Genomic DNA, 8,288 nt, shown 5'->3' with positions numbered 1-8,288 from the left:
TTGGGATAAACAAAAGCCTTGTTTGACAGCAAGATTATACCAGGGTCTCACTAGAGAAAGTTGATAAGCTTCCATGCACCACCCTTAATCCCCAAGAAAGCTAAATCATATATTGTGTTAATATTGGCTCACTGTTGGGTTTTTTTTTCCTCTGATTCCCCTGCTTTAAGAAAAGCCTGATATGGAAATTGTCATCCAACAAAAGATAGACCATGAACATTTTAATGGCCAGACACTGAATTCCCTAAGAAAAATTTTTATCTTTCTTAATACTGTTTTACTCTTGGAGTTTTTAAAAATATGGTGCTTCTGAAAGGAAGCATTGAAAAAGTGTGGTGAAGAGTAAAACATCGGAGGGGGAGAGAGAGACAGCCAGCTTCAAAGTTAAATCCATCACTTCCTGGCCAGGTGACCGTGGGCATTTGTATAATCTTTCCAATCTTCAGTTTTCCACTTTGTAAAAACAAGCATAGTCATGTTTGTCTTCCAGGGTGCATATTAAGTAAGATAAAGTAAGCAAAATGCCAAGCCAATGTTAGATAATCAACACATTGTGTTTTTTAAAAAAGATTCTCTTAAATTGCTGAATTTTCTTGATGCAATAGCCAATTGTTGTTATTGTTTAGTCGTTAAGTCATGTCCAACTCTTTTGCGACCCCACAGACTGTAGCCCACAAGACTCCTCTGTCCGTGGAATTTTCCAGGCAAGAATACTGGAGTGTGTTGCCATTTCTTCCTCCAGGGGATCTTCCCGACCCAGGAACTGGACCTGTGTCTCCTGCATTGGCAGCTGAATTCTTCACCACTAAGCCACTAGGGAAGCCCAGTAGCCAGTTGTGCTACTCATCAAATATTTCTAATGCTCTACTTTCTAGGTACTTGGAAGAATTGTACATCTCTGCCCCTTCTGAAGTTAGGCATGGTCATGTGACTTGCTTCAGCCAATGAAATATGAGCAGAGGGATATGTGTCACTTTGTCACTCAATATGTGTCACTTTGAAGCTCTGAGAGCTGTGATAAGTGAGTCTCCATGTTCATTTCCCACTGCTGTCGTAGCCATGGAAGCACGTCAAGGTGAACTCTCTGCTAGTCTGGATCTCTGAAAGATTTCAAGGAGTAGAATGCCTGCCCTCACCCCCAGGCCAACGTGCATCGTACATGAAGCATGAGAGAGAAATAAACTCTTGTTACATTAAGCCACTGAGGTTTGGAGCTTTGTAATTGCAGCATAACCTACCCCATACACTGCCTCCTACACTTGGGATTATTAAATATGATCTATTTACAGAAATATTATGGGGCCATCTTTTCAGCAAGATTTACCCTGCATATAATTCAGTTATGGGGCTTCCCAGGTGACTCAGTGGTAAAGAATATGCCTGCCAATGGAAGAAATGTAGGTTTAATCCCTAGGTCAGGAAGATCCCCTGGAGAAGGAAATAGCAACCCACTCCAGTATGCTTTCCTAGGTAATCCCATGGACAGAGGAGCCTGGTAGATTACAAAGAGTCAGACATGACTTAGTGACTAAACAACAACAACCCACTTATACCGGCCCATTTACCAGTACATCCCCATATCTGCAGGGTACTCCAATAACTCAAGAGACAAAATAAAAAGTGACCTGGGTGTCATAGAATGAGGGTTATGCATTTAATGTGGTTTAAAATGGCAACCATGTATTCATTTCTCATGATTCTATGAGAAGGCTGGCTGGTCTTGCTGTTGTGAGCTGAGTTTGAGTGATTTAGGTTGCACTTGCTTTTGTGAATACAGTCAGTTGGGAGCTGGCTGGGGACTGGCTGATCTAGAATGGCCTCAGTTCACCTCCCTGTATTTCTCACATGCTTCCAGCACGCTGTGCCACGTTAGTTCGCAAGGTGATGGCAGAGGTCCCAGGGTGAGCAAAGCAAGATGAAATTAGCGCTTTTCAAAACTTGGCTTGTGTCACATCTGCTAAGGTCTCATTAGCCAAAGCAAATTACATGGCCAAGCCCAGGATCAAGGTGTAAAGCAAAAGGGCTTTATTCTAAATGGGAGAGGTGAAGACACCCAGGCAATAGACCTCCTCTACATCCCCTGATGGGTAAATAAGAAGTGGTGATGTCTAGTATCTAGGCCTAAATAACTGCTGACCTACATGGGAGAAGCTGAACAATAGAGAAAAGTTACTTCTTAAGCAGCATGTTAGACAGCATCACCGACTCAATGCACATGAATCTGAGCAAACTCCAGGAGCTAGCGAAGGACAGGGGAGCCTGGCGTGCTGCAGTCCATGAGGTCACAAAGAATTGGACACAACTTAGTGACTGAACAACCACAAAAGAACACCATGTGAGAGTAGGAGAAACAAGGGTTGTGACTTAAGAGACCTGACTTTTTTTTTAAAGTATTTATTTGGTTGCACCAAGTCTTGGTTGTGGCATGTGGGATCTTTTTTGTGGCAGCATGCAAACTCTTAGTTGCAGCATGTAGGGGGTCTTAGTTCCCTGACCAGGGGGTTGAACCTGGGTCCCCTGCATTGGGAGCTCGGAGTCTTAGCCACTGGTCCACTAGGCTTTTGAGTCCTGATTCTTCATTTTATGGGTTCTTGAAAGAACAGACTTCTTCTCCTTTCTGGCTTGCAGTTCCCTCCCTGGAAAATGATTTGGAGACAAAACACTGGATGTGCAAAACTAGACACTCACAGGCCAGAGCAGGCCTGCACATTGTTTGGCTTTCACAATATTCTAATGTAACATATCTTTGCATGTTTTCACTTGGGACATTTCAGACAGAAATCTGGGTTTCTGATTCTCCTCAAAAGAGTTGGAAGACCCAGCAAAGTCAGGGCAACACTCCAGGATGTCAACGACGGCTGTGATGGCTGTGAGCCCTCAATGGGGACAATCGTTCTCTACTATCTGGTTTCCTATAGCTTGTCTCCCAGATGCCAAGCCTTGTCTTCCACTTGGCTGCACTCATCAAGTACTGACATTCACCGTGGGTCCCTGGAGATATTTGGATTGGGGCCCCTGGATCAATTAATGTGGTGCTCAGACTCTTGTGAGTCCATGGGATTTTCCCTGGGTCCTTCATTGTCCCAAATCACTTTAGAACTTCCCCTTTCAACTCCCCGTGACATTAAGCCAGTGGACTTTGACCCTTAGGGAGACTCAAATCCTTTTGAAATTCTAATATCTGTGAACCCTCTGGCCAGAAAAACGCCCACATGAGCACACGCAGACACAGGGGTAGGCACACACACCATGCACGCACACCCACAGAGAGACACAATATCACGTACGTTTTGTCTGTGAACTTCAATTACTTTATAGGCAGTGCAGTCCATCTGTCCTACAGTCTATGGTAAACCCCAAGTTCTCCGTCAAAATCCTCCCACACAGCCTTGCCTAAACAGCTTTGACACCTAGGCAGGACTCCAGAAAACCTCCTCTTCTGTGAATTTCTTATAGTCAGAGGTCACCGTCTGGTCCCAGCTCCCTCGCTGACTCCCATTGATGCTTTCAAAGAGCAGAGAGAAAAACAAGTGAGCCACAGTCAAGTGACCCACGCTGAGAAAAGTGCAGGGGCCAGCGGGGCCCTGACCTTCCTGTGTAGGTAACAAATTGGATGCCATGTTTGCACCGGCCCTGGAGGGAGGGAAGGAAAGGGGGAAGCGGGGAGGAGGAGGGCACCGTGGGATGGAATTGGGGTTACAGGGGTCAGCAGCCTTTGCTTTAGGCATCCACACAACAAGTCCAGCCACCCCTTCTCAGGAAACAGCCACCGCTGCAGGGCATGGGGAGAGGAGCAGCTGGAGGTCAGCAGAGGCCAAAGCATGCACACACACAAGTGTGCGTTTGTGTCCTTGTGTGTGTGTGTCCATACCCGGCCATGGGCAGGGGGAGTCATTGAATAGCATTCTGTAAAGAGATCTCCAAGGATCCTCCGATCCAATGCCCACTGCTTAAACACACAAGGTATAACATAATTATTATTTTTGCCTCCAGCAACACTCGGAGACAGTGTCATTTGACCTTCAGATACACAGTTTCTGGAGTTAAGCTCCCTGGGCTCAAATGCTCCCTCTGCTACTTAACAACTGTGAGATTTTGGAAGATAATACAACCTTTAGGTGCCTCGGTTTCTATTTAGAAAGAAAGGAAGATGGTAGTAACGACTTCCTCGTGTATTTTTGAGAACTATACAAATGAAAGTATATAAAACAGGTAGAAACATAAGCACAAACTTAATTATTCATTCAACAGACACACACAGAGGACCCTATACATGATGTATTAATTTTCTTGAACATCTACTTAAGGGCAAAGCAATGTTCATTCTGCATCCATTATATTATTTAATTCTCCCCCAAAGCCCTGGCAGGACAAACACATTTTATTGAAACTGTGGCATGGGAGCTTGGGTCTCTTGCCAAGGGTTAACCCAGTAACAAACGGTGGAATCTGCCATATCTGTTCATTCCAAAGCCCTGGTTCCTAATCAATTCATTATGGTCTCCAATTTGTCCTTGGATGTAAAACATCTAGGTCAATGTTTGATACCTGAATGGAAGAATGGATGAGTGTATGGATGGATGGATGAGTAAATGAATGAATGAATGGGTGGATGAATGACTGAGTGAATGTGTGGATGGATGAATGAATGAGTGAATGAATGACTCTGCCATGCTTCCTTCAACTTGTCTTTCCACTTTAACCTTCTATCCAGAGACACCCTGGAGTAGGAAATGGCAGCCCACTCCAGTATTCTTGCCTGGAAAATTCCATGGACAGAGGAGCCTGGCAGGCTGTAGCCCAGGGGGTCACAGAGAGTCAGACACGACTGAGGACACACCAGAGACACACCCCTTATCTCCTTCCTATTGTTGCCTGGTCCTATCCCATCAGCCTCCATCCTCACCACTCAACCACAGTCCATCTCTCCTCTTGGCTTCTCCTCCAAAGCAAGGCCCCAAATATTTCTCTGGCGCTGGAGGAAACTCATTCTTTCTGGTTTAATTCACCCCGTCTGGCCTTAATTGCTTTGCCCTGTTGTAAGAAGAGACCTCCCATGGCGACAACCCTGAGGATGGGCTGGGGGGTTGGGGGGGCCGCTGGAGGACTGGGGAGGAAGTCGGGGCAAGCTGTTGAGTGGGGAGTGGATTAGTCAGAGGCCAATGGGGCAACGGAAGTCGGGGTTCTCTGAGCGGGCGGCTCCAGACCCGCCCCTGGTTGTGACGTTTACGATTGAATCTGGGCAGGAGCATGTGTCTGGGGGCTGTGTCGACCTCCCTCGCCTCTACCCTGAGTGTTTGGTCCTGCAGCTCATTAAGCAGTGACACTTAACACATCATCAAACTGCTTTACAGGCAAAGCCCACACAGCTCCTGGCCCCTGGAGTCCCCAGGTAGTGGGGACGATGACCTCCCAGCGACTGGAGCGGGGACGTGGCGGACACACAAGGTGATCAAAGCTCTCATGGGAAAACCAGAGCAAGAATTGGATTAGGGTGCCAGGACCCCTGACCTTCCACCCCCAGGACCGATTAAAAACGAAGGTGTGTAGAGAATAGGGGGTCTGGGGCTCGTGTCATGGGACAAACATGGCATCTGATGTCATGTGAACAAGGCTCAAATCCTGGATTTGTCACTTTGCAGCAGCTGTTGAACAGCGGCCAGGCTTTTAACTCCTCTGACCCTCTGCTTCCTCCGTGAGGCTAATAAGGTCCACCTCGGGGGGTTGTTGCTAGAAATATTGGGATAAGGCATATAAAGTGCTTAACAGAGGGCAGGCCATAAATAATGCTTATTTGAACTGTTTTGTTGTTATTTAATCACAAAGTCGTCTCCGACTCTTCTGCGACCCCACGAAGTGTAGCCCACAGGTTCCTCTGTCTATGGGATTTCCCAGGCAAGAATCCTGGAGGATTGCCGTTTCCTTCTCCAGGGGATCTTCCTGACCCGGGGATCGAACCTGCATCTCCTGCTTTGGCAGGCACGTTCCTTAACACTGAGCCACCAAGGAGCAAATGGTCCCATTGGATCAGGCTGACAATCCTTGGTTTCCTCCACTCAAGTTGTCTTCCAACATTACCGAACATCACAGTAAGAAATGCAACAAAGGTAAGAGTAGTAATAGCGAGTGTCCACCATGAAGCAAGTGCTTTGCCTATGAGTGTTATCTTATTATAGTTTCACAACCCTCGGAGATATTTACAATAATGATTTTATAGACGTGGAGACTGAAGCTCAGAATGGACAGGACGTTAGTCTCACAGGTCCTGGTGGCAGAGTTGAGATGTAAACCCAGATCCATAGACTCTGAGTCCTTGTTCTTTCCAGCACTGGGTAAGTCTTAGCAGGACTATAAGGGACAGCCACAAGTGAACTTATCTGGTGCCTCTGCGGGGTGGGGGAGGGAGGGGACTGTGGTCCACATATTCTGCCCTGAGCTTTCAGAGAGGTCCATCTTAAGTATCTCTCATTTCCAGCCATTCTTCTGGAGTCTCAAACACTTCCTAAATCTCCTTGAAATAGCCCTGGCCAAGAAGGGGCTGCTTTTACGGGTGATGTGTAGTAATGAGGCAGGGTTAAAACCTCATTAGGTCATGGTCCCCTTTTGCATTTCATGGATATTCAGTGACACAAGCAATACCAAACATGTGAATTCCTGGACCCTGCTTTCTGTGCGGCGTTGGAAGGAACACACCTCTAGTCGATTCATGGAAACACGTCCCTAAAATTTTACTTGGGGACATTGCTGGTGGTCCAGTGGCTGAGGCTCTGTGCTCCCTCCATGCAGCGGGCCTGGACTCACTCCCTGGTCAGGGAACTAGATCCTCCATGCCATAACTAAGGATCCTGCATGCAGCAACTAAAAAAGAAAAAAACAAAAAAACCCATGTACCACAACGAAGATTGAAGAGCCTGCATGCTGCAACTGAGCCCAGGCATAGCCAAATAAATAAATAATTTTTTTAAAGAGATACTCCACTAAAAAGCTAAAATAAAATTTTACATGATTTCAGAGGGCTTGTGGCCCTCTGAAACAAAATCTACATCCACCAGATCAAACATCTGGCAGGATGTCCTGAGGTCAAAGAGAGTGAAGTAGGAAATGGGTAGTGATTCAGAAAACAAGACAGTGAATTCCCTTTGGGACCTGATGAGTGGAAAGTGCAGGTTACTATGTTGCATCTCACCAGGACAACATGCAGGTCCAAACTGCTAGCTTGGGAAGGAATTCGGGACTTCAAATTCAGAGTTCTTTATTTCTTCCTGTGTTTCTCTTTTCTTTTTTGCCTCTCCAAGATTTCTTGCATGCTTGATAAATGCCAGCCTCTGTGCTGGACGCCAACGATATCAAAAAGAATAAGAGAATAAGAACACATGTACCCACAGTGGGAAGGGTGGGGAAACCCTGTGATGCAACATGTTAAATAATGTATCAGAGGACACCTGGGCAGCGATAACAAGTCTAGTGATTTGAATGCATGCTAGAGGCTGCTTTAGTCATGAACGTGTGTACCACAAGAGAGAAAATAAATTAACGCTGCAAAGGAGACCCGTAAATGACATTAATCTTCCTCTTTCCAGAAGCGGCGCTCCCCTACTTTCAGTCTGTATGATTCTGATTAAGTCAATGTTTAAATCAAGAGAGAATATGTGATCCAAGACTGATCAGTCAGACACTCGGGTTCTTCCAAGGCCTGTGATTGCCTCAGGAAGGGTCATGTGACTTGAGTCAGAGCAACCAGAGTAGGTGAGATCGCGTTCTGGCACTTCTGTTTGAGCTTTTGTCAAAACAAACTCTTCTCTTTGAATGAGAGTGAGACAGGTGGGACTGGAGCTACCGGAGGATCTTGTGTTCATGGGGCGAGATGACGTCCGGGAACAGCGAAGCCCGAAGGAAGGCAAAGTGAATGACGGATGAGTCTATGTGAGGCTGGGAATCCAGCCAAGACAGAAACCACAGCTAGCTCCTGTTTTAGTTATACGAACATAGAACTGCATATATATGTAAATATAAATATACAAACATACATATGAACATATTTATGTAGATATATATGTAAATATTGTTGTTTAATCCCTAAGTCATGTCCTACTCTTTGTGACCCCATACATTGTGGCCCACCAGGCTCCTCTGTCCATAGGATTTTTCAGGCAAGAATACTGGAGTGGGTTGTCATTTTCCTCTCCAGAGGATCGAACCCGCATCTCCTGCATTGGCAGGTGGATTCTTTACCACTGAGCCACCAGGGAAGCTCATACAAGGAGTGCATGCCAAGTAGCTTCAGTCAT

General features: G+C 46.0%; 1 long non-coding RNA gene across 2 annotated transcripts; it reads left to right on the top strand.

Moving 5' to 3' along the window:
- The first annotated feature begins 3,459 nt into the window (after positions 1–3,459).
- LOC122693843 lies at positions 3,460–7,737 on the top strand. 2 transcript variants are annotated; one of them, XR_006341036.1, is made up of 4 exons: positions 3,460–3,597; positions 5,355–5,542; positions 5,932–6,107; positions 7,581–7,737. It is a non-coding gene; the product is annotated as an uncharacterized LOC122693843 (long non-coding RNA). The 2 variants fall into 2 exon arrangements; XR_006341035.1 differs by lacking the exon at positions 7,581–7,737 and having other exon boundaries at positions 5,932–6,360.
- The last annotated feature ends 551 nt before the right edge of the window (positions 7,738–8,288 follow it).

Source organism: Cervus elaphus, chromosome 5, assembly GCF_910594005.1.
Source record: "Cervus elaphus chromosome 5, mCerEla1.1, whole genome shotgun sequence".
NCBI classification, from domain to species: Eukaryota; Metazoa; Chordata; class Mammalia; order Artiodactyla; family Cervidae; genus Cervus; species Cervus elaphus.
The sequence above is the reverse complement of the archived record's forward strand: the minus strand, read 5'-3'. Positions and strand labels throughout refer to the sequence as shown.